Source organism: Neomonachus schauinslandi, chromosome 1 (assembly GCF_002201575.2).
Source record: "Neomonachus schauinslandi chromosome 1, ASM220157v2, whole genome shotgun sequence".
In the NCBI taxonomy this organism is placed as follows: Eukaryota; Metazoa; Chordata; class Mammalia; order Carnivora; family Phocidae; genus Neomonachus; species Neomonachus schauinslandi.
The window spans coordinates 186,109,509-186,136,338 of NC_058403.1; the positions used below are offsets into that span (position 1 = coordinate 186,109,509).

Consider the following 26,830-nt stretch of genomic DNA (forward strand, 5'->3'; position numbering starts at 1 on the left):
TTTCACTTCTTGTCACCCCAGTACTATCATTATGTGTTTAGACCTTGATCACCCACTGTTACGGGAGATGGAGCTTGAGCTGGTCAAGCAAAGCGGTTGCATTTGGTAGATGCAATAGTTTCTTCCTTCACAACATGGTGCCAGTTCTCTGTGGTGCTTGAGTTTTAATCAAGGCAGTTGGAGAGCCTGCTCTGGGCCAGACCCTATTCTAGGCACAAAAATGATCAGAACAGACCATGCCCTGACTCTGATGGAGTTTATATTCTACTGGGGGTAGATAGTGATGGGAGGGAGGGAGGGAAGGAGGGAGGGAGGAAGGATTATGCCAGGTAGTGATAAGGGCCATGAGGAATTATCAAGCAGGGTGAGGTGAAGAGAGTGAAGGGGTGGATGTGGGGCTGGCTTGTGTGTTCTTTTATTTTATTTTTAGAAAAGATTTATTTATTTATTTGAGAGAGAGAGCGAGCACATAAGTGGGAGGAGGGGCAGAGGGAGAGGGAGAGAGAATCTCAAGCTGACTTCCGGCTGAGTGCTGAACCCAAGCTTCGATCTCACGACCCTGAGATCATGACTTGAGCCGAAATCAAGAGTCAGAGGATTAACTGACTGAGCCACTCAGGTGCCTCATTGTGTGCTCTTTTAGATAGGATGATCTATGAGGGCCTTTCAGGGTTGTATCAAAGATGTGACTACAGTCAGGGAGTAGCCATATGACTGGAGAAAAAGTATCTGAGGTAGAGAGAGCAGCAAGTGCAACGGTCCTGAGATAGAAACATACCAGATCCATTGGAGGAGGAAGGAGGCCTATGGGGCTGGAAGAAAGAGTGATAGTTATAGAGGCCTGAAAGATAGTTAGGGACAAGAGCTGGAAGGACCTTGTAGATGGGGGAGGTGAGAAGACACAGGTTTTTGGCCGGAAGAGGGATGTGATCAGACTTGGGCTTAAGAGGTTCTTGAGTGGGAATAGACAGTACAGGAGCATGGGCAGAAGCTGAGACTGGTGGGGAAATATTACAGCCATCCAGCCAAGACATGGTGATGACTTGACTTGGGAAGTAGAGGTGGAGTTGCCAAGAAATGGTTGGATTCTGATCATCTTTTAAAGGTCCAGCCAAAAGGATGTGCCAGTGAGCTCCAACATGGTTGGCTTGTACAACTGGAAGAACAGAGCTGACTTTTGGGAACACTATAATTTGTGGGCTCAGCTGTGGAACTGTATGAAAGCATGGTACATACTGGAGGGTCTTCCTTCAAATCAGAGGGTGTGTGGAAATGCCTATGACACACATCCAGACACAAATGCGCATGGGGTTGTAAAATATGTCCTCCCCTCTCCTTTGTGCATCCCCCCCACCCCCAATCACCTATGACTTTCTTCTTAGCTATTACCCACCCCAGATAAAATGTCATCTGGGGAGAGGGCCAGTCCCTCTGTACTTCATGTGATTTCAAGTAAGTATGATATTTCTCCTAGGTGTATTTATATTTAAACCTTACTTCAAACTCTTTGATGACACACAGATTTCACTTTTATGCTAACTTGAATCATTGACAGTGTTGCCTAGAGAACTGTGCTGAGAGGGTTTGTAAAGCTGCTTCCAGGCTCAGCAGGGAAGAGGAAAACTTGGTAATACCTGCCACCCCAAAGACTAAGAGTGGCATCCCATCTGAGCCTAGTGTTTGATAGCCTAGCTTGGCTGCCACAAAAAAACACCTTTTTGTCCCATCTCTCCCCTCTTGGAGGGATTTGAGGCATCAGCAAGTAGGCAGAGGAAATATTTTCTCTTTTTCCTTTTTGAGCACTTGCCTTTGAAATCACACCAAGGAGGCCATTGGTGCAAAGATCAGATGGTTAACATCTAAAGATCTTAATGAATTATATGATACAAAACACCGAGTGCTTCAGAAGAGATAGGAACTTTACCTTAATGGGCAAGGCCTTTGCCAGGTCAAAATCCATTTTTTTCTCTAGCATTCATCACTGCCAATGTCCTATAATTGACATTCATTTATGATGTGTACTGTTTCCCCCACCAGAGTGTGAGCCACAGGGCGAGGACTTGGCTCTGTCCGGTTCAGTGCTGTTTCTCCCGTGCCCAAAACAGTGGCTCTAGGAAGTATGTGTTGAATGATTGTTGACTGAAAAGATGCCTAAAGAAGTCTTAAGTTGTAGCCCAGAATTAAGGTAAATGATTACTAAGGAACAGCACTGTTTTGAAAGCAGGAAGCTCCTATTAGAATGAAAATCACTATCACTAAGTGGCTCAATGAACATTGTTAATGATTAGAATGATAATAATAATCATAATAGCTCTTCTTGAGCACTTCGCCGTGTGCCTGAACCTAGGCTACATGCCTAATGCCCATTGTCTCCGTGGGAAGTAGGTCCTCATTTGTTAGGTACAGAAATTCAGGCTCAGGATGACTTGCCCAAGGACATACTGCTAATAAATAGGGGATTTCAAAGCTAAAAAGAAAACACTAAGACTTCTCCATATGGGAAATCTTCCCTTCTTTCTGGTTAATTGGAACATTTTCTTGCAGAGCCATTTAAGATCACTGGAAAAGGCAAAAAGAACAAATTTTTAATTGTGGGAGATTTGGCTACCTTTTGCCTTGTTAAAACCCAAAGGTTGTGGGAGTCTGGAAGGACCTTCAGATTGGTTCATTGTTTTGCTTTTTTCTGCTAATCTTTGGTAAGAGAGAACCTGACCTTCTCAGCGCAGACAACCTTTTCCCAAACATGTTGATAAGCTGGATGCAAAGATCCCAAGTGAGGATCAGGATAAAGAGGAAAGGGTAGTCTCAAAGCCCATTCACCCAAACCCATGCCTTTGAGGAAAAATAGGTAGTCGGTGGGGAGGGATGAGCTGGGGTTAGGGAAGAGCTTTGTGACAAGTCCTTGGAGCACTTTGTTGATTGTTATTGTAATATTCTCCTTTAAATTGACTCACTTCTGTTTACTTAATTTTTTTAAAACAGGATTGGTGAACCCCCACCATGAATGGAAAACTAGCATATAGAGGAATAATATATAGATACATAGTAATAATATATATACAATAATGATAATAAGGTCATATATATGGTGAAAATAAGGCCACATTATTTCATATTTTAAAATTGAAAATTAAAGATAATGAAGTATCAATCTAGTGTACAGACTGGAAAATAGGTTTCCCTGGGAGCAGAGTGAGACTGTTATTGATCAGCTATCAATAAGGTGATATTTAGCTCCTTGCCACTTAGTTTAAAGAACAAGACGAAGGGCGCCTGGGTGGCTCAGTTGGTTAAGCGACTGCCTTCGGCTCAGGTCATGATCCTGGAGTCCCGGGATCGAGTCCCGCATCGGGCTCCCTGCTCAGCGGGGAGTCTGCTTCTCCCTCTGACCCTCCCCCCCTCATGCTCTCTCTCTCTCATTCTCTCTCTCTCAAATAAATAAATAAAATCTTTAAAAAAAAAAAAAAAAGAACAAGACGAAAAGATTTTTTTTTTTTCCCTGGAGATTTGATACTAATCTGTACCAATAATCTTAACATATATACATATAAAACTATATATGGAATATATATGAATATATTGTGCATATATCAGATATACTGTATATATAGAAAAATATCCATAATAATTTTTAAAAATGTTGTAATTTAACTTTTTTATTTTTTAAAAGATTTTTAAAATTTATTTATTATTTTAGAGAGAGAGAGAAAGCGGGGGAGGGGTAGAGGGAGAGATGTCTTAAGCAGACTCCACACTGAACACAGAGCCCCAAGTGGGGCTTGATTGCAGGGCTCAATCTCAGGGCTCCACCTCATGATCCTGAGATCATGACCTGAGGCGAAACCAAGGAGTCGGATCGTTAGCCAACTGCACCACTCAGGCACCCCTTATTTAACTTTTTAATACTGGTTGGTGGTCCTTTGATTATGGGGACCTGGGCAAGAGGCATTACAGTAAGTCACCTTATTGGCTCAGGTCAGGAGTGCTTGTCCAGGTACTTCCTATGGAAAAGGTAGTTTAAGAAACCTGTGAAATGAAACCTGCTTTTTCCAGCTCACTCTTCCCAAGCCCTTCTGTTACATGACTCCCTCAGCTCAACACCGTGGAGAGAAAAGCAGCCCAGGCTTCTCCACAGGAAACCTGGAGAGAGGTCCATCCGAACCACCTTAAGGCATTTTCTATTCCACCAGTGGGAAGCACTGTCTTACACTTACTCGCTACCCTCTGCTTGCTATGTGGACCAAACTTGACATTGCTCTAAGCAACTGGAAGTGCTTAGTTCACTGAAGTGAACTGGTTCCATCTTGCCCAACTGTGTCCCAAGGCTCTTATCATTCTGCCACCAGAAAGTTCATATGTTCAAAATTGGTTCTTAGGAGCACTGACCTTAGTGCTCTTCCTCTGTAAAGGTATAATTTAGGAATAATCTTTGTTAGATTATGGCAGGATCTTTGTGCTTCTATCGCACAATCAATTAGACATTTTGCAAGGCGGAAGTATTATTATTATCCCAGGCAGATGGTGAAATGTTACTCCATCCTTCCGTGCCTGCTTTAACTTCCCTGCACAACATCATTTAGGGGGTTTCTTTACAAATTGCAGTTTATTTGGAAAAGATTTAAAGCCCTGTGGGTTTGGCAAGCAGCTCTGGGTTATAAGCGCATCTACTTTATCTGTCAGTAGCAGAAAGGGCACCTCTGATTAATACTGATTTTGCCCTGCAAGCCAGGTAGAGAACAGATGAAGTCTTTGTTTCTTCAGTACTGTGCTGGGGTAAGAAAAGCTTGGAGGTTTCTCTACCTGTAGCCCCTGGAAGAAGGTTAAGTGGGCATATACCTAAGGATGGAGGAATTTCTTGTGGTGGGCTTCCCTGTGGAATGAGATGGAGAATTTATTAACCCAAACTCCAGGGGATTGCTTCAAAAGAGAGAAGGGCATTCAGGCCAGAATCTACTTTACTCTGTAAAGAGGGGAGAGGTGTCATAAACACAGTAAATATAGGGGCAGGAAGGATGCTGGATGGTGCTGGGGGGATCTGGGGTGAGGGTGTGACAGAAGGAGAGGCTGAGGAGATGACAGTTTTTGTGTTTTTGTTTTGTTGTTTCTTTCAGCAGCTACTGGAAGGTTGGGGAAATGGGTGGATGAGGAAGAATGTTAGGTTGTTTTGCTGTGTAATGCATGGGCACATCCTAGAGTCTCTCTTTGTGGTTAGATTGTTGGGCAGGGGGAAGCTTCTTTGGAAATCTCAGGGGAGTCCCCTAGGGGATCATCAGAGGAGAGAAGTTTGAATGAGGCTTTCACATGTTAAAGGAGGCTTTGTCGTCAGATTTATAGCTACTTCTCCTGTCTACTTTCTGATAGTACAGATAATATTATAGAGGATGCATCAGTATCAGAGTCCTCCGGCTGGGCGGGTAGTAGATGGATGATACAATTGGAGAATCCCTGCAATTTTTCTGATAGTGTATGTCATATGGAATTAGAAAAGGCTCAAGGCGCAAGCCATCTACCACCATCTGGGCATAAAACAATCTATGCAAAACCATCACCCTGCAAGCTGACTTAGTGAGCAGGTACTGTGTGCTGGGAGCTGGGCTAAACTTACCTTACACCGATTGTCTCATTTAAAAAAAAAAAATTTATTGTTATGTTAATCACCATACATTACATCTTTAGTTTTTGATGTAGTGTTCCATGATTCATTGTTTGTGTATAATACCCAGTGCTCCATGCAGCACGTGCCCTCTTTAATACCCATCACCAGGTTAACCCATCCCCCAACCCACCTCCCCTCTAGAACCCTCAGTTTGTTTTTCAGAGTCCATCGTCTCTTATGGTTTGTCTCCCCCTCTGACTTCCCCCCCTTCATTCTTCCCCTCCTGCTATCTTCTTCTTCTTCTTCTTTTTTTTTTTTTTTAACATATATTGTATTATTTGTTTCAGAGGTACAGATCTGTGATTCAACAGTCTTGCATAATTCACAGCACTCACCATAGCACATACCCTCCCAATGTCTATCACCCAGCCACCCCAACCCTCCCACCCCCCCACCACGCCAGCAACCCTCAGTTTGTTTCCTGAGATTAAGAATTCCTCATATCAGTGAGGTCATATGATACACGTCTTTCTGTGATTGACTTATTTCGCTCAGCATAACACCCTCCAGTCCATCCACGTCGTTGCAAATGGCAAGATCTCATTCCTTTTGATGGCTGCATAATATTCCATTGTATATATATACCACATCTTCTTTATCCATTCATCTGTCGATGGACATCTTGGCTCTTCCCACCAATTGTCTCATTTTACTCATGAGATCCTTTTAGGCGATACTGTGAGCACTCTAACCTGGCAGGTGAGACTCAAAGAGTTGAGTTCACTTGCTCTCCAAGATTGCCCTACCAGTTAGTGACAGAGGCAGAATTCAGACTCCCACATCTGAGTTCTTAGTCCCAAGTACTGTCTCTTTCACATTATAATGACCTGTTCAGAAATTCTGCATCCTAGTTATTATTTTCTATTGAAAAGTGTGCAGATCTCCCTTGACTTATAATGGGCTTACGTCCTGAGAAACCCACCATAAGCTGAACATACTGTAAGTTGAAAATGCATTTAATACACCTCACCTACTGAACATCAGAGCTTAGCCTAGCCCACCGTAACAAGCCCAGACCAGTTATATTAGCCTACAGGTGGCCACAGTCATCTAACACCAAGCCTAGTTTTGAACATCTCATGTAATTTATTGAGTACTGTACTGCAAGTGGAAAACAGCATGGTTGTGTGGGTACAGAATGGTTATAAGTGTGTTGCTTGTTGACCCTTGTGATTGCAGGGCTGCCCAGCAATCACAAGAGAGGATCCTATGCATAGCACCAGCCTGGGAAAAGATCCAGATTCAAAATTTGAAGTACGGTTTCTCCTTAATGTATACTGCTTTCACACCACTGTGAAGTTGAAAAATTGCAAGTCGAACCATGGGATTGTCTGTATACCTTTAACCCAGTGGTCTTTAACCAGTTTTGGACCCTCTTCGGAGACAAATACATATACATGCATATGTATATATGTGTGTGCATGTAAAATATGTTATATATATGTAAAAATATATAATATGTATATATGTATAATGCTTTAATAATTTTTGGAGGGGTGCCTGGGTGGCTCAGTCATTTAAGTGGCTGCCTTTGGCTCAGGTCATGATTCCAGGGTCCTGGGATCGAGTCCCACGTCGGGTTCCCTGCTCAGCAGGGAGTCTGCTTCCCTCTGACCCTCCCCCCTCTCATGCTCTCTCTCTCTCATTCTCTCTCTCAAATAAATAAATAAAATCTTAAAAAACAAAAAACAAAAAACAAAAAAAAACAAATGAGGATCCCGAGGCTCCAAGGCACTTGACTCATGAGCTCATGTGAGGCAGAAGCCTAATTCTAAATCTAATTCTAAATCTGCCGCTCTCATTCCCCTTCTTGTCCTGGCTCTGAATGTACCTCCCCTTGCAAATCCTTTACAGGTCATGCATTATATCCCATTGCTTCTCTCTCTCCTCTGTTTCCCAACCTGGGCATATTGACATTTTGTTTCAAACCATTCTGTTGGGGGCAGCGGGGGTGGGGAGAGGCAGGCTGCGCTGTACATTGTAGAATGTTTAGCTCTATCCCTGGACTCTGTGCTATGCACTGGCTGTTGGAAGAACCTGCCTCCCAACCCCTCCCAAGGTGTGACAACCACAGATGTCTCCAGACATTGCCAGATGCCCTCTGGGGAGCAGAATCACTGTCTGTTGAGAACCATCTCTTTTTCTCTCTCCCCCACCAACACTCATGCATATAAGTATTCACATGACCACTGAGGGCTTACAATGTGCCAGATAGAGTGTCAAACACGTTCCCTGCATTATCTCAATAAACCCGCACAGTGTCCCATCATCTTATTTACTTTATGTCATAGGTGAGCGAGGCCTGCATGTTTCAGGATTAGTAACTTGCCCAGAGTCACACAGCTGCTAAGGGTGGAGCTGACATTTGTCTTAGCTCTGTGTGCCTCTGGAGCCCTGGGCTTTATGAGAAATGTTTTCACCAAACTACTTAGTTGTTGGGAGCTCCAAATTAATCAGAACCCAAGTATTTCCATTGTTTGGGATTTGTTCAGCTAGTAAGCTGGAAGAAAATTTTAATGGAATTGTGGGTCATCATATTTCTCGATCATTTATTATTATTCTTTTTATACCACTGCTTTTTATTGTTAATCCTTTCTCACTAAAATATCAACATCAACAACAACAAAAAAGATCGAAGCAACATCTTGCTTTGAGCCTAATTTCTGAGCATAAATCTCGTCTTCTTGAACAAAAAATTAAAATAATTTCTTTATAAGGGGACAGCTACTTCTCTAAGTCATCTTTCGGCCCATTTTTCAGTGGGTGCTTCCTGTGCTTGTTAACAGCACAAATCATTGCTAAATAACTTGACCATAAAGGCAATTGATTTCTTGGAAATTCTAATAGGAAAGTTTTCAACAAAATAATTTCTTTTTGACAAGCAGCATAGTTTTTAAAAGGGAACATGTGCATTTGAGAGCTCTGGGACTTGTTATTTTTCTCAAAATGCATTTTAACAATAACTTTACAAGTTAATAACATATTAAAATAACATATATTAGAAGAAGCTGATAAAGAGAGAAGAGGGTGCAGCCTTAATTGGGCTTGATGTAGTAGGTTCTTAGGATGAGGTGGGCATTTGATATTTGTACCTGCTCAGTATCTGTACCCTCCTGCTTTGGACCTGTGGGTTTTCCCCTGGGGAACAAACTTTTACACCGTATGCGGTATTATTGAGCTGTTACTCCAACACCTCGCTCTCCTGTAGCCAAGAGGTGGTAATGTGACCATGGTAGGTCTTTCTGGCTCACTCTCCAGGGATCCAGGGATTCTGAATCTTGCGTACTTTGACCCCAGGATGGAAAAATCGTTGCTGCTGATTCTTCCTGACGGTGGTGTCTAGAAGAACGGACTGCCTGTTATTCCTAGTGACCTGGTTTCTATGGCTTCTAACATTGTTCTAGTTTTACTTCGGTTTTTTCTTTCTTTGTTTCTTTTTTTAAAGAGGGAGAGGAAGAGAGAATTTCAAGCAGACTCCACACTTAGCACAGAGCCTGATGCAGGGCTCGATCTCATAACCCTGAGATGATGACCTGAGCTGAAATCAAGAGTCAGACACTCAACTGACTGAGCCACTCAAGTGCCCCTAACTTTACTTTGAATTCTAGGAGCTTTTCTGTCTTGCTTAAGGTCATAATAAGTGGCAAAGTCAGGATTTGAACCCAAGTGTGATTTGAGAGCCCAAACTCCTATCCACTACACTAATTAAAATACAGCGAGGACATACTGAAAGCATACATTCATGTTAGGTCCATTTTTGACTTCATAAGATATTTTTCAATCTCAAGAGGGGACCATTTCTCCTCCACGTGTTCCACAATGCAAAACAAGCTGCAAAAGGTAAATGCTTTTCTCTTGCCTCCGTGTGGCAAATTAGAATAATTATTGTTAGTTAAAACGGGACATGAATGAAATGTCTTTATCAAATACCAAGTTAAATGGAGTTTCTGTTTTTAAACCACAGAAGATAATGCTGTCTTGACAGATTGTGAGTGACAGAAAGAGAAGTGTTTTCAGCGGGATCCAAATGGAGACGTTGCCAGAGAAAGCATAAGTAGCAAAATCAGAAAGCTCCGGGGGTTTGGTATGGAACGGTGTTATCAGTGCCTCTTTCTTCTTTTGGTTCCTGACAATAAGATAATTTGGTACTTTCACATTTTTCCTGTTGATTTAAAAATGAGTGACAAAAAATTAAAAGAAAAAAGGGAAAAGAAAGGAATACCATAGACAAACCATTGTTGCTGGTGATAGATATCAGTAGTAATGGGCTTCACACCTTATTTTTGTTTATCATTAAATGGTTCTTTGATGTAATTCTAAATATGTCATCTACTTCCTTGTTATTATCATTGGTGCCTATATCCATCCATTCATATTCCCCTCCTCTTTATCTCTGTGTACACACACACACACACACACACACACACACACACACTCACTCTTTCAGCCACACATACGTATATACTCTTTCTCCTGAATGCAACTGCACAGTAAAATGTACCTGTCCATTGAGAGGCCAATGCCATCTGGAATTTTACCCATTGGCTATGTGGTGAATTTGGATAAACTCTCTAAAGCAGAACTCTCTCTCTTTTCATGTGATAGAAGTCCCTGACAGATTGGGAATCTCCTCAATTCCTCTATCATTCCAAGCCTTTCAGATGAAGGTGGAATCCTTGGGGAAAATCTGTCTGAGAGGGGCAGTACTTCTTGTACATTCAACTGAAATATGGTAAGAGTGAACAACAAAATTGGCTTTGATAACAATCCTTGGCTGCAAACGTGAGTTCCTGGAATTTTCAAAGGGTCTTAAGAGGTACCTGTCCAAGTGATTCTCAGACTTTGAGACTAGTAAAACCTTACGCCCTAAAATTAAGGACTGACTTTACTTTGTCAACTTCTAGTTTTGCCCCCTAAAAAAGTATCTGAATGAGAAAACTATCATTTAGTATTCTTTCAGAAAAAATAGGCCATTTGGATACTAAAAGAGTAGAAGGCATAATCTTACAATTTAAATTATCAAGTATGTTTAGCTTTATAAAAACCTCACAGTTTTGTCTTTGTTTTTGTCATTTTGTTACCAATGAATGAAAACTTCATCATGGATTGGTGTCAGCCTTTTACCTGGTTTTTAGGAACCACTGATTTAGTCCAGCCTTTGTCTGTACTTGTTTCTCTAAAGATTTCTTTTTTTTTTTTTTAAAGATTTTATTTCTTTATTTTGAGAGAGAGAGAATGATCGGCGGCGGGGTGTGGGGGGGGGAGGCAGAGGCAGAGGGAGAGAGAGAATCCCAAACAGACTCCACACCAAGTGCAGGAGTCCGATGTGGGGCTCAATCTCACAACCCCAAGATCATGACCTGAGCCAAAATCAAGAGTTGGATGCTTAGCTGACTGAGCCACCCAGGCGCCCCTCTGAAGATTTCTGCCAAAGGAATATTCCATTTATACTTGAATACTTACAGTGAAGTGGAACTTATTATTTATAATAATAATCCCTTTTGTCTTTGGGCAGCACTGTTGAAAGTTCTTATGTCAAATTGAAATCTCTGTACTTGTAGCTTCTTTTACTCATTGGTTATATGGGGATGATTTGGAGCCTGAGTAGAAAAAGATGGAGCCTCTTTATGCACAATGGATCTTTCAGTTGACAACTGTTGTCATAGTGCCCCTTCTTGTCTCTCCTTACCCCAGAACTACGGTCTCCACCCCTGTAACTATTCTTTCTGTTTTTTCTGATTATGTGCTTAAATTCAAAAAAATTATTTTATTAAAATTTCTTTTATTTGAGTGGTTGACATACAATGTTACCGTAGTTTCGAGTGTACAACATAGTGATTCAACATCTCTGTGTTATGCTATGCTCACCGCAAGTGTAGCTACCATCTCTTACTATACAACACTATTACAATATCATTGACTATTTCCGCTACGCTCTACTCTTTATTCCTGTGACTTCTTCATTCCATAACTGGAAGCCTGTATGTCCCACTCCCCTTCATCCATTTTGCCCATTGCCCCCATTCCTCCCCTCTAGCAACCATCAGTTTGTTCTCTTCATTTATGGGTCTGATTCTGCTTTCTGCTTGTTTATTCATTTATTTTGTTTTTTAGATTCTACATATGAGTGAAATCATATGGTGTTTGTCTTTCTCAGTCTGACTTATTTCACTAACATAATACCCTCTTGGTCCATCTGTGTTGTTGCAAATGGTAAGATTTCATCCTTTCTTATGGCTGCATAATGTTCTATTATATATGTAGGGGTGCATATATCTTTTCAAATTAGTGTTTTTGTTTTCTTTGAGTAAATATACAGTAGTGAAATTATTGGATCGTATGGTATTTCTATTTTTAAGTCTTTGAGAAACCTCCACACCGTTTTGCACAGCAGCTATACCAGTTTGCATTCCCACCAGCAGTACATGAGAGTTCCTGTTTCCCTACAGCCTGACCAACACTGGTTATTCCTTGTGTTTTTTATTTTAGCCATTCTGACTGATATGAGGTGATATCTCATTGTGGTTTTGATTTGCATTTCCCTGATGCTTAGTGATGTTGACCATTCTTTATGTATCTGTTGGCCATTTGTGTGTCTTCTTTGAAAAAATGTCCATTCAGGTCCTCTGCCCATTTTTTAATCAGATTGTTTTTTTAGTGTTGACAATTTTTTAAAAATTATGAAAAATTTTTTTATTGTGGTAACATCTATGTAACATAACCTTTACCATTTCAACCATTTCTATAGTTCTGTGGCATTAAGTACCTTCATATTGCTGTGCAACCCTTACCACTTTCCATCTCTTTATCTTCTTAATTGAAACTCTGTATCAATTCAACAATAAGTCCCCATTACACCCTTCCTGCAGCCCATTGCAACCACCATTCTACTTTCTGCCTCTATAAATTGACTACTCTAGGAACTTCATATGTGTAGAATCATACAATATTTGTCCTTTTGTGACTGGCTTATTTCACTCAATATAACGTCTTCAAGGTTCAACCAGGTTGTAGTATATATCAAAATTTCCTTCCTTTTTAAGGTTCAGTATATTCCATTGTATGTATATACCAGATTTTGTTTACCTGTTGATCAATAGATGAATAAATGTTGAGTTGCCTGATTATGTACTCTAAAATATGCATACTCCTATCTATCAAAATCCATTTCTCATTGCTGGGCTTAGAACTACATAAACTGTTTCAGGAGTGGTTTGCTGGCTCCAGGTAGCAAATAGAGTCATTCTACAAGCATGTGTGAATTGCATATTATGTATAGATCCATTAGGCACTGTGAGCCTTGCTGAAATGAGTCAGCTTTGCGTCTAGTCCTTGGTTTAATCCTTAAGTGTAGTGGATGGATACACATATTTTTTTTCTTTTAATAGACTATTTTTTTTAACTTTATGAATCATGGAACTGATTGTTTCTTTGTAGTGGCTGTCAGAAAGCCCAAGTTAAATTTAGCAAGTATATAGGACTTCAAAGCATGACTGTGAAAACTCACTTTATTTATTTATTTATTTATTTATTTATTTATTTATTTATTTATACAGTAGGCTCCACACCCAGTGTGGGACTTGAACTCACAACCTTGAGATCAAGACTCACTTGTTCTACTAACTGAGCCAGCCTGGCACCAGGGATAGACACACTTCTAAACTGCCTTGTGGACAGTGTCATTAGAGGATCAAAGAGGACTTGATGCTAGAATTGAGAGGAAGCATTTCATGCTTCCAGCTGAGAGGATCAGGCAGCTCTCTCTCGGGGAGGTTCGGCTTCTGGGGCTCAGAAAAAGTGTAGCTCTGTGGACATGTAGAAACGCAGAAAAGGTATTCCTGGTGGAGGAAGTAGCATGAGCCAAAGAGCACAGTATGAAAGTGCAGGACATGTTCCACACTGTTGCCTTATTTATTGGCTTTCAGCTGCCCCATAGGATGTTTGCACAGTGGTGCCCTGGTGCTAATCTATGGGACCTCTGTTGTTTTTCTCTGTCTGTGGCATAGTGAATTATCTTCTATTCTGAGATTCTGTGCTTCCTCTCGTTTGGGGGAATTAAAATGAACATTAAAATGAATTAAAATTAAAATGATGAGGATTATGAATGATTTTTTTATTTTGTTTTCATGTTCTGATTGGTCAAGTAAAAACCTGGTGACTCAGACTGCTGTCTGTGTTTTTAAGGTAATTCTTCCGGAGTGGTGAAGGCAAAAAGGCTACATATAGTGAATGTAGCAAATATCTATTAAAGAATGAAATAAGGGCAGTAGTAAAAACAACAGTAACAACAACAAATATTCGTGAAGTGGCAGTACCCTGATAAGTCTTTTATAGTTGTTGGCTCATTTTATGCTCACAACCACCTAAATGAGGTATAAACAAAAATACTATTCTTATTTTAGATGTGAGAACTGAGCCTCAAAAGGTAAAGTCACCTCCAAAGGTCACATGGCTCATAAATCATTGAGCTAGAGAATGGATCCAATAGTCTGACCCAAGAACCTTTCACACTATGCTGTCTACTGCCCCTTTGGAAGTCTTCTATCAGCCTTCCAAGGATTGAATGAAAGTTTTTTGTTTTGTTTGGCTCAGGAATTGTTTTAGAACCACAGGTTCAGTAAATATTCCCAATAGAAAATAATGACATAATAGTAAACTAGGGGTATATACACTGATGCCAATTATATTGTACATGGGATTCCTTCTCCTTTCCCATCCCAGGCTTCTGTTTCTTCTTCTTTTGCTGACATTCCCTAGTGTCCATGACTCTCAGCCATCCCCCAGTTGTAGTACATTTTAGCCCTTTGTAGCCCAGCCATACTTAGAGTTTCTTTGATGTCTTTTTGGCGGGTGTAAGAGGATAAGTCTCCCTTTTGCTATAGAATACGTTAATTGTATTTCATAGTTCTTTCCCAGACTTTTAGGTGGCTAACAATTTGTGTTAGAGGAGTAGAGAGGAATTTTGAAACCAGGGTTTTTATTATGATTTTGGCATTGGTGAATATCTTATATTCCCTTGCATGGTGTCTTTAATGGCTTCTATGGATCACAGTTTCCAATAGATTTTTCTCCCAAATTTTGTTGTCTGGCATTATTAAATTTTTAAGAAGTATGTCTCTACACTTTCAAAATCTCATAAAGACTTTCTGTCATCATAGGAAGCAAGGGACCCAGCTTTGATTTGCAAAATTGGCTCTACAAGGTAGCATGTCGTTATTCTATTTAGAGGACTTGAAAGCAAATTCAACAATTCAATTATATTTAATTTGTAATTAACGCCCTCCCGAGCAGGTAATGGTGCATAACTTGGACACTACTGCTTTGGATGGGCAAAGAGTAGAACAAAATGGCTTCTTTTAGAGAAAGCTTATCTTAGATAGGATCCCTATGACTACTATCCCTATAGTAGTACTTCTTGTTCTGACTTCTGGCTCCAGGGCGCCTGGGTGGCTCAGTTGGTTAAGCGACTGCCTTCGGCTCAGGTCATGATCCTGGAGTCCCGGGATCGGGTCCCGCATCGGGCTCCCTGCTCCACAGGGAGCCTGCTTCTCCCTCTGACCCTCCCCCCTCTCATGTGCTCTCTGTCTCTCTCATTCTCTCTGTCTCAGATAAATAAATAAAAAAAATCTTTAAAAAAAAAAAAAAGAGACTGACTTCTGGCTCCAAAACAAAACCCTTCTCTGGGAACTGCCTCCTGATTCAAGCAACTGAGAGTTTGATATTTGACCCCATTACTGGGATAGAGATGACTGGTTTAAGGGTAGGCATATGACTATGTTTTGCCAGTCAGTTGATCTCTCTTAAGAATTCGGAATTTTGAACTGAGAGAAAAAATTAGTACTGATGGTATTATAGTCCCTTATGGCAGTGCTCTAGAGAGAGGTTTTGAAGCTGCTGCCTCCCAGTCTTCTGGAGATACCTTGATTCCTGTTTTTCATAAAGCTTGGTTATTCAATTCTTCCTTTAATTTTGTGAAGTACTACGGTATCCTTCCTCTTATCTTTGAGCAGACTTGCTAGACTTAGTCTGTATTTCTTGCCACCAAACTTACCCAATAGAGAAATCAAATAAACTTAATTCTTTTTTTAAAAGATTTTATTTATTTATTTGAGAGAGAGAGATAGAGAGAGAGAGCAGGAGCAGTGGGGAGAGGGAGAAGCAGGCTCCCCGCTGACCAGGGAGGCCAACATGGGGCTCACTCCAAGGACCCTGGGATCATTATCTGAGCCAAAGGCAGACGCTTAACCGACTGAGCCACCCCAAATAAACTTATTCTTTATTAAATCTGTAAAGCAAGTGATAAGGGTTGCATCCACTTGGTGGTAATTATGATCATATTTAATTGTGTGTGTGCCAGTATGTATGTGTGTGTGTGCTTGATTGAATGATTTAGTATTTTACCAGATGCTATAGAGCATTATTATTTTCATCATCATTGTCATCATAAGCATCATTGTAATCACAGTAGCTTTTGTTTATAGAGAACTTTCTATGATCTGACCACTGTATTAAACACTTCGCATACAAAATAACATTTATTATATAATTACAAAATACAATCAAATGGATATTTTCATTATCACCATTTTATAGGTTGGAAAGGCGAGGCTGAGAACGTTGCTTAAAGTCATGTATCTGGAAAGTGACATAGCAACAATCTGAATCCAGGTTGTCACACTCCAAAGAAAGATGATACTCTTAAGCTCTGCATTGTAATATAGAGACATAGTTTTGCTCCAAAGATACTATATTCCTGGTTGATTGTTTTCTTTATTTTGAATGTGGAAATGAGATGGGGATAACATTGTACTTTGGGGAAATTTAATACTCAATTTTTGTTGGCTTAATTTTCCATATTTTATTTATTTATTTATTTATTATTCTTATGTTAATCCCCATACATTACATCATTAGTTTTAGATGAAGTGTTCCATGATTCATTGTTTGTGCATAACACCCAGTGCTCCATGCAGAATGTGCCCTCCTCAATACCCACCACCAGGCTAACCCATCCTCCCACCCCCCTCCCCTCTAGAACCCTGTTTGTTTTTCAGAGTCCATCGTCTCTCATGGTTCGTCTACCCCTCCGATTTCCCCCGCTTCATTCTTCCCCTCCCGCTACCTTCTTCTTCTTCTTTTTTTTCTTAACATATATTGCATTATTTGTTTCAGAGGTACAGATCTGAGATTCAACAGTCTTGCACAATTCACAGCGCTTACCAGAGCACATACCCTCCCCAGTGTCTATCACCCAGTCACCCCATCCCTCCCACCCCACCCCCCACTCCAGCAACCCTCAGTTTGTTTCCTGCAATTAAGAATTCCTCATATCAGTGAGATCATATGATACATGTCTTTCTCTGTTGGACTTATTTCACTCAACATAATACCCTCCAGTTCCATCCACGTCGTTGCAAATGGCAAGATCTCATTCCTTTTGATGACTGCATAATATTCCATTATATATATATATATACCACATCTTCTTTATCCATTCATCTGTCGATGGACATCTTGGCTCTTTCCACAGTTTGGCTATTGTGGACATTGCTGCTATAAACATCGGGGTGCACATACCCCTTTGGATCCCTACTTTTGTATCTTTGGGGTAAATACCCAGTAGTGCAATTGCTGGATCATATGGTAGCTCTATTTTCAACTTTTTGAGGAACCTCCATACAGTTTTCCAGAGTGGCTGCACCAGCTTGCATTCCCACCAACAGTGTAGGAGGGTTCCCCTTTCTCCGCATCCCCGACAATTTTTGTTGGCTTAATTTTATTATCCTTTGTTTTATGTAGGTTATATTGTTTGATGAGGGCAAAGGGCAGGCAGGTGGGGCACAAAATAAATTGTCCCAAGAAAGCCTCTTTGGGAAGATGATGTTGAAACTGAGACAGAATGATAAAGTAAGATAGCTATATAAAGATCAGGGACAGGGTGTTCCAGGGAAAGGGAAAAGCAAATGTGAAGATACTGATTTGGGAATGAACTGGTGCGGTTAGAGGGACAGAAAATAGACCCATGAGGAGTGAGCAAGGGAGTGAATGGTAAGACAAGACAGAGCAAAAGGCTGGGATTGGATCAGTCTAGGCCATAGCAGGGAATATGCATTTTATTATAAGGACAGCGGGTTACGCAGAGCTGCATTGACTACCAGATTTATTTCTTAAACCAGAAAATGTTTTAAATTTATAATTCCATATTTATAATGTTGGCCACAACATTATGATTATTCCTTGTCTGTACTTTAGTATTTTTCACCATTTGTGAAGAAACATTAAAACAAGTTAAATGGTAGTGTGCCGAGTTTTTTTTTCCTTCTTTTAAAGATGGTTGTTTAACTAAGACTAAACAATGGGAACCCCTTGTGAACATGCTCAGTATCATTGTGGAGAGCCAAGAGAGCCTCTAACTGTAACAATGTTCATGGTTGTGATTTTTTTTTTTAGTTTTTTAATGTTTTTTTTTAATAAAATTCCAAATGTTTATTAAAAAAAATAAGCACAGCAGGTTAGCCATTTACAAATTTAGGGGAGAAGAATAATATGATTTGTTTTACATTATAAAGGATTAATTTTTGCTCTGGTAATGGTAGAGTAGCCAACAACCCTCCACAGAACAACTAGAAAAATTATACAAAATAAGGAGAAAATATTTATTTAAAGGCATTGAAGAGCTACCAAGGCTCTTGGGACTTGAGGGTCTAGAATCCTGGAGAGAGGAAGTGTGCTGAAGGGACCTCAGTATTTTCACTGTTTTTCTCCATGAAGCATTTGTGGATTTGTAAATGATAAAGCTCTGAGAAGCTAAAAAGCCCAATAGAAAACAGCAGCTAAGAGGTTAGGAAAATTGAGCAAAGATTTTGACAGTCCTAATGATGCAAAAATCCTAAAACAAAATAATAAAAGACCAACCAATATATACAAAAGAGAATATGTCATGAGCAAGTTGTATTTATGATAGGAATGAGAGGTTGGATAACATTAAAAAAATCAAATAATATAATAAAGAAAAATCATACAATCATCTTAATAGATACAGAAATGCATTTGATAAAATTTATATTTAGTTCTGATGAAAATGTTTGGCAAACTAGGAATATAACTAAACATCTTTAATAGAGAATATCTGAAAATAAGATGAACCCAAAGAAATGCACACCAAGACACATTATAATTAAAATGTGTGTAAAGACAGGGAGAATCTTAAAAGTAGCAAGAAAAAAACCAACCCGTTAACATTCGCGGTAACCCCTATATGACTATGAATAGATTTATCAGCAGAAACATTGCAGGCCAGAAGGGAATGGCACAATACACTCAAAGTGCTGAAAGAAAAAAATTTCCAACCAAGAATACTCTATTCAGCAAAGTTATCATTCACAATTGGAGGAGATATAGAGAGCTTCCCAGATAAGTTAAAGGAGTTCATTACCACTAAACTGGCCTTACAAGAAATGTTAAAGGGAATTCTTTAGGCTGCAAAGAAAGGGCACTAATTAGAATAAGAAAACATAAGAAAGTATAAATCTCACTGGGAAAGGTAAATGTAGAGTAAAGTTAGTGGATTAATCACTTACAAAGTGTATATAGCTAAAAAACAAAAGTGGGAAAATAACTGTAACTACAATAATTAATTAAGGAATACACAAGATAGAAGAATGTAAAGTGTGACTTCAAAAGCACAGGATGTGGTGGATAAATAAGTCAAAATGTAGAGCTTTAGAATGTGTTCAAACTTAAGTTGTTATCAATTTAACATAGATTGTTAAAATTTGTTTTTTGTAACCACAAAGCAAAAACCTATAGTAGATACATAAAAGATGATGAGAAAGAAATCTAAGCATACCACTAAAGAAAGTAATCAAACCACAAAGGAAGATGGGCCACCTGGGTGGCTCAGTCAGTTAAGTGTCTGCCTTTGGCTCTGGTCATGATCCCAAGGTCCTGGGATCAAACCCCGCACTGGGCATTCTGCTCAGTGAGCAGTCTGCTCCCTCTCTCTCTGCCCTTCCACCCCTGCTTGTGTGCACTCTCTCTCAGATAAATAAATAAAAATCTTAAAAAAAACACACACACAAAGGGAGAAAGCAAGAGAAGAAGAAAGGTACAGAGGAAGTACAAAACAGCCAGAAAACAACAAACAAAGTGGCAATAAGTATGTGCCTGTCAATATTTACTTTAAATGTACATGGGCTAAATTCTCCAATCAAGAGACACAGAATGGCTGAATGGATAAAACAACAACAACAACAAAACCAACAAGACCTATCTATATGTTTCCTATAAGAAACTCACTTGAAAGGTAAGAACATATACAGTTGAAAGCGAAAAGATGGAAAAAGATATTCCATGCAAATGGAAACCAAAAGAAAGCTGTGAGGTAGCTATTATTTCAGACAAATAGACTTGAAAATAAAGACTGTAAAAGAGACAAAATAATAAAGAGGTCAATCCAACAAAAGTATATAATATTTGTAAATATTTATGCACTCGACGTAGGAACACCTTAATATATAAAGCCAATATTAATAGCCCTAAAGGGAGAAACAGACAGCAATACAATAATAGAAGAGGACTTCAACATCCCCCTTACATCAATGGATAGATTATCCAGACTGAAAACTAATACAGAAACACTGGCTTTGAATGACAGATTAGACCAGATGGAATTAATAGATATATACTGAACATTCCATCCCCAAACAGTAGAATATACATTCTTTTCAAATGCACATGAAACATTCTTCAGGATAGATTACAAGTTAGGTCACAAAACAAGTTTCAATAAATTTAGGAAGATTGAAATCATATCAAGCATCTTTTGTGTATGGTGACAGGTATTGACCAGATTTTTGTAGTGATCATTTCACAATATATACAAATATTGAATCATTAGGATATACACCTAAAACTAGTATAATGTTGTATGCCAGTTATACCTCAATAAAATAGATCTGTAAAGAAAATCCACAGCAAACATGCTTAAGTGAAATATTGAGAGCCTTATCCTGAAATTAAGGATGAGAAATGGGTGACAGTTGTCACCCCTTCTTTTCAGCATTATACTGGAGGTCCTAGTGAATTCAGTGAGGTTAGGAAAAAAAAAAAGATATAAGGATTGGAGACAAAGCAATAAAATTATATTATCTGCAAAAATATAATTATGTAAATTTAACAATTGAATTTAGCAAGTTTGCTGGATACAAAGTCAATATAAAAATATATTTTGTATATATTAGCAACCAAAGAATTACAAAATGAAATTTTAAAAAGATAGCATTAAATGGGGTTCCTGGCTGGCTCAGTCAGTGGAGTTTGTGACTTTTGATCTTGAGGTTGTGGGTTCGAGTCCCATGTTCGGTGTAGAGATTACTTAAAAATAAAATATTTGCGGGAAAGCTGTCATGGCTGTGCCTGTATAGAACCATGGGGTTCTGACCTCAGCGGTTCTACTTGTCCAGTCCCTATGCTTAAAGTCTGGGTTCCGCCGTTGCTAAATCTTCATGTTAAAAAGTATCCGTCAATGTTAAAAAGAAGAAGAAGAAGAAGGTAGCGGGAGGGGAAGAATGAAGCGGGGGAAATCGGAGGGGTAGACGAACCATGAGAGACGATGGACTCTGAAAAACAAACTGAGGGTTCTAGAGGGGAGGGGGGTGGGAGGATGGGTTAGCCTGGTGATGGGTATTGAGGAGGGCATGTTCTGCATGGAGCACTGAGTGTTATGCACAAACAATGAATCATGGAACACTACATCTAAAACTAATGATGTAATGTAGGGGATTAACATAAGAATAAAAAAATTAAAAAAAAAAAAGTATCCGTCAATGTTAAAGTTTTTTCATTGAAGACCTCTCCAAAGCAATGGAAACCAACGGCATGTCTTCTCTTTAAACAACGGCTTGTCTTCCCTTTCACTCCCTGAAGTGGCATTGTATTATATAGACTACTTTAAAGTGATTTGAAAGTGTTTGAGTGGATAGCACAATGAATAGCAGAGCAGACAATTCAGTACTTTAGTTCCAACAAGCAGAACTATGAGGCTGTATCCTTTGGGATTTTCCAGACTGAAAATTGTTTATTCAAACTGGAACCCAAGAAACCCTCTCTTAAGTGACTTTCGTAATGGAGTGCAGTCATCTATTAGATATCTATTTCAGGATGTCTTAATTTTTAAATCAGGAGATAATTTTCAAACAAAGGGCATAGGCACTGAAACAGTCCTTACAGTTGACAGACTGCTTTGTCCTAAAAGACTGTCATTTGATTCAAAACACTCTCTTGACCCTGATGATGGATTGAAGAAGATAACATTTCATCATAAGGCCTCCAATGAAGATGTGCTCACCAAGGAAACAAAACCAACCCCTGTCAACTATAAAAAAACTATCTCAGGACTGTAGTTCTCTGAGTGATGTGTTAGATACGTTTTCAGAAGGACCTATATTTCCCAGTAGTAACTATTTTTCAGCAATGTGGATAATTGCCAAAAGGATGTCTGATGACCAGAAGCGTGTTAAAAAACAACTGATGTTTAACCACCCTGCATTTAACCAGCTGTGTGAACAAGTGATGAGAGAATCCAAGATCATGCACTGTGACCACCTGCTGTTCAGTCTTCATGCTATGGTGAAGCTTGGAATTCCTCAGAACACTCTGCTGGTACAGACTTTGCTGAGGGTGGTCCAAGAACATATCAATGAGTGTGATGAGAAATGTCTTTCAGTTTTGTCAACTATTTTAGAGGCAATGGAGCCATGCAAGAATGTGGACGTTCTTCGAGCAGGATTGTGCATACTAGTTGATCAGCAAGTCTGGAAAATACAGTGTGTCTTTACATTACAAGCTGTGATAAGATGTGTTGGAAAAGATGCACCGATTGCTCTTAAAAGGAAACTGGAGGTGAAAGCCTTGAGAGAATTAGACAGATTTTCTGATTTGTTGCCATGAATCACCACTCTATTATACTTCTGGATGAATGCAGTAAGATGGTCATAGGTAATATCCATGGGTATCCTTTTGAAGTACTGATCAACATATTGCAGTCTTGCAGAGACCTCCGGTACCATAATTTAGATCTTTTTAAGGGAATAGCAGATTATGTGGCTACAACTATTGACATCTGGAAGGTAAAGCAAGTTCTCTTTCTCCTCATTTTATTTGAAAACCTTGGCTTTTGACAATACTGATTTGATGGACTTGTTCATGAAGAAAGTGAGCTGATCTTGCCTCTCTAAACATGAAAAGCATTGTCTGTATTCTTCATGTGTATTCTTCTCTCAATCAGTTCTACAAATGCCAGACCTCAGAGTTCCAAGAAGTTATGGCTGGCTACTTCTCTGACTGGTTATCTCCACCACATCTTTTCTGAAAATCTATTGAATGCTGTGTGTTCATTTTGCTTGATGAACCATTTTCCCATGGCCCTTATTAATCCACTTCTCCAAAAGGACGTCATCAATGAACTGCTGATGTCAGGTAATGAGAGGAATGCTCACAAGCTTTGTATTTTGGCTGCTTGCCTAAAACTGGATATTTCTTGTCACAACACCGTAGATTTGGCCCCACCACCGCTGCTGTCCACAGCATTGTATCCAAATGTGAAGGTGGCAGATGCGCCAAGTAGCCTTCTGGGAGAAGGATACTTCTCAAAAAACAGACAGTTGACACACAATTACCATATTGATTTTGAAGTAAGAATGGATATTAACAGGAGTCAAGTGCTTCCATTTTCCGACGTGGTAACTTCTGCTGCAGATACTCAAGGAGTAGCTGTACTGTGTGTTCCTAGATCTACTTACTGTTTGGATTTAGCCCACCCCAGAGGATTCCTTGCTATGAAAATGCGACATTTGAAAGTAATGGGTTTTCACGTGATCTTGGTCCGTAATTGGGAGGTAGAAAGTCTGGAGATGCAGGATGCAGTCACACTTTTGAAGACCAAACTCTACTCAGCTGACGCCTTTCTTACAGCTGATGTAAATCTGCAAAGCACGTGTTAAAGTCAAAGCAGCTTTTTCGTATTAGCAAAGATAAGTTTGTAAAAGAACCTTAATAAAGACTACAATTCAGAAAAAAAAATATAAAATCTTTGAAAACATAAAATAAAATAAAAAAGATGGCACTTGAAATGAATCCTACAACATATAAAAAAAAAAAGACTATAAACTACAACCAAATTGTATTCCCAAAGAGTATGAAGTGGAACGATTAGATATCTGTATCCCCAGATTACCCTATACTGTATACACAACTAACTTGAAATGCATTACAGATAAAAATGTAAGCACTGTTAATTATAAAACGTCTAGATGAAAACATACAAGAAAGTTTTTATGACCTTAGGTTAGTCACAGATTTCTTAAATATAACACCAAAACCAAGATCCCTAAAAGGAAAAAAAAGAGATAAATTGGACATTATGAAATTTTGAAAAAATGAAAATGTAAGCCACAGAATGGGATAAAATATTTACCAATTATATCTGATCAAACATTTACATCCAGATATATAAAGAACTCTCAACAAGTAGACAAACCAAAGTATTTATATATATTAAGGGCAAATAAACCTGTGAAAATATGCTCATTATCTCTAGGGATATGTAAATTGAAACCACAAGAAGATGTCAATTCACTAGAATGACTAAAATAAAAAAGATAATGAAAAGTGCTGGTGAAGATAGGGAGAAATTGGGAAAATTTATCCATTGCTGGTGGAAATGTAAATGGTACAGCCACTCTGGAAAACAGTAGCAGTTTTTGATAAAGTTCAATACATACTTATTTATGGAACCAAGCAATTTCATTTCTAGTTATTGAAGTAAAAACTTACATGAAACAAAGTCTGTGTCTACACAAAGACTTGTGCATGAACATTCATAGCAATGTCATTCAGAATGGCCCCAAGCTAGAAGCAATCCATGTATCTATCTGGTGGTTAGTAGATAAACAAAAACTGGTATACTTACATAAAGGAATGCTACTCAACAGTTTTATAAAGGAATAAACTACTGATATATGAGACAACTTGGATATACTTCAAAAATATTATCCTAAGTGAAAAGAATATAGACACAAAAGATATAATTCCATTTTGATGAAATCTCTAGAAAAAGCAAAACTATAAAGATGGCTATTTTTGCCTACTGTAAGAGTGGGAATTAACTGTAAATGAGCATGTGGTAACATTTTGGGTTGATAGAAGTGTTCAAACAGTAGATTGGGGTTATGTTTGCACAACTGTATAATTTGCTAAATCGTGAAATTGTACGCTTGAAATGGATAAATTTCATGGTATATAAATTTTACCTGAATAAACCATTTTTAAAGTTACCATTTAAAATAGCCTAAAATATTAAAAATAAGAATAAATCTAACAAAGGATGTATTAGATGTCTACAGAGAAATACTATTGGGAGAAATTAAAGATAATCTAAATAAATGGAATGACATAATATATTCATGGATTGGCTGGCTCAGTATCGTAAAGAGGTCAGATCTCTTCAAATTGATTTCAAAATTCAGTGACGTCCTGGCCAAAATATCAGAGTGCCAATGGCCCAGAATAGGTAAGATAAGTGAAGAAGAATTAGAACAAAGTTGGAGGACTTAAACAATGAGATATCAATATATATTGTAAAGCTACAATAATTAGGATAGTGTAATATTACTCAAGAATAAACAAATAGATCAATGGAACAGAATAGAGAATACAGATATAGAGCCATTCATCTAGGGACACTTGATTTCTGAGAAAGGTGACACTGTGGAGCAGTGAGGAAAGGGCTGAGACAATTGGGCATTCATGTGAGAAAAAAATTCCTCACATAATAAACAAAAATAAATTCTAGCTGGATTGTTGATCTGAATGTGAGAGGTAAAACAATAAGGCATCTGAAGGTAATACAGTAGAAGATCTTAGTGATTTGGGGATAGCCAAATTTTGCTTACCAAGAAGAATTATTTGTAATATGCAAAAAATGGAAACTTCCCAAATACTCCTCAACTGATGAATGGATAAGTTAATGTAATACGTCTACACAGTGGAATATTATTCAGCAAGGAAAAGAAATGAAGTATTGATATGCACTATAACATGGATGAAGTTTGAAAACCTTATACTAAATGAAAGAAACCAGTCACAAAAAACTATAGATTATATGATTCCATTTATATGAAATGTTCAGCAAAGGCAATTCAGTAGAGACAGACATGGATTAGTGCTTGCTTAGGGCTTGGTGAAGGTGAGAGTGTTGGGAGGAATGGGAAGTGGCAGCTAGAGGACATGCAGTTTGTTTGGGGGTGATAAGAATATTATAAAATTAGATTATTGTGATTGTTGCACAATCCTGGGGACACACTAAAGAACTTTGAATTGTGCATTTTGAATGAATTGGATAGTTTGTGAATTATTATTTCAATAAAGCTTTTTTTAAAAAGCAAAAAATGAAAAGATAAATATATTAGACTGCATTAAAATGAAAAGTTTTTATACCAAAGACACTATTAAAGGAGAGAAAAGGGGGCACCTGGGTGGCTCAGTCATTAAGCGTCTGCCTTTGGCTCAGGTCATGGTCCCAGGGTCCTGGGATCGAGCCCCACATTGGGCTCCCTGTTCTGCAGGAAGCCTGCTTCTCCCTCTTCCACTCCCCCTGCTTGTGTTCCCTCTCTTGCTGTGTCTCTCTCTGTCAAATAAATAAATAAAATCTTTAAAAAAAAAAGGAGAGAAGAGGCAACCCACAAAATGGGAAATGATAATTGCAATATATATGTCTGTCAAAGGACTAGTTTCCATATGGATATCTTTTATAAATCAATAAGAAAAAAGAGATAACCTGATAGAAAAAATGGGCAATGGATTTGAACAAGTTCTTCACAAAAGAAGATATCCATAGGGCCAATCAGTTTTTGAATTGCTCCTTATTATAATTAACCATCATGGAAATGCAAAATAAAGGGACTGTGAGATACCACTGCACACACATCAGAATGACTAAAATGAAGAAGACTGATAATACCAAGTGTTGACAAGGATATGAAGCAACTGGAATACTCATACATTGCTGTGTTGTTGAAAATTAATATAATCATTTTAGCAAATTGTTCGGCAATATCTGCTGAAGATGAACAATTAAATGCCCTATGATTTTGCAGTTCTACTAGACATATGCTC

General features: G+C 38.7%; 1 protein-coding gene and 1 pseudogene across 2 annotated transcripts in view; both read left to right on the forward strand.

Annotated features, from left to right (window-relative positions):
- FHIT (fragile histidine triad diadenosine triphosphatase) overlaps positions 1-26,830 on the forward strand; it is a 1,475,077-nt gene that overhangs the window by 120,234 nt on the left and 1,328,013 nt on the right. The window lies entirely within an intron of this gene.
- On the forward strand, positions 17,534-23,658 carry LOC110585079 (annotated as a pseudogene).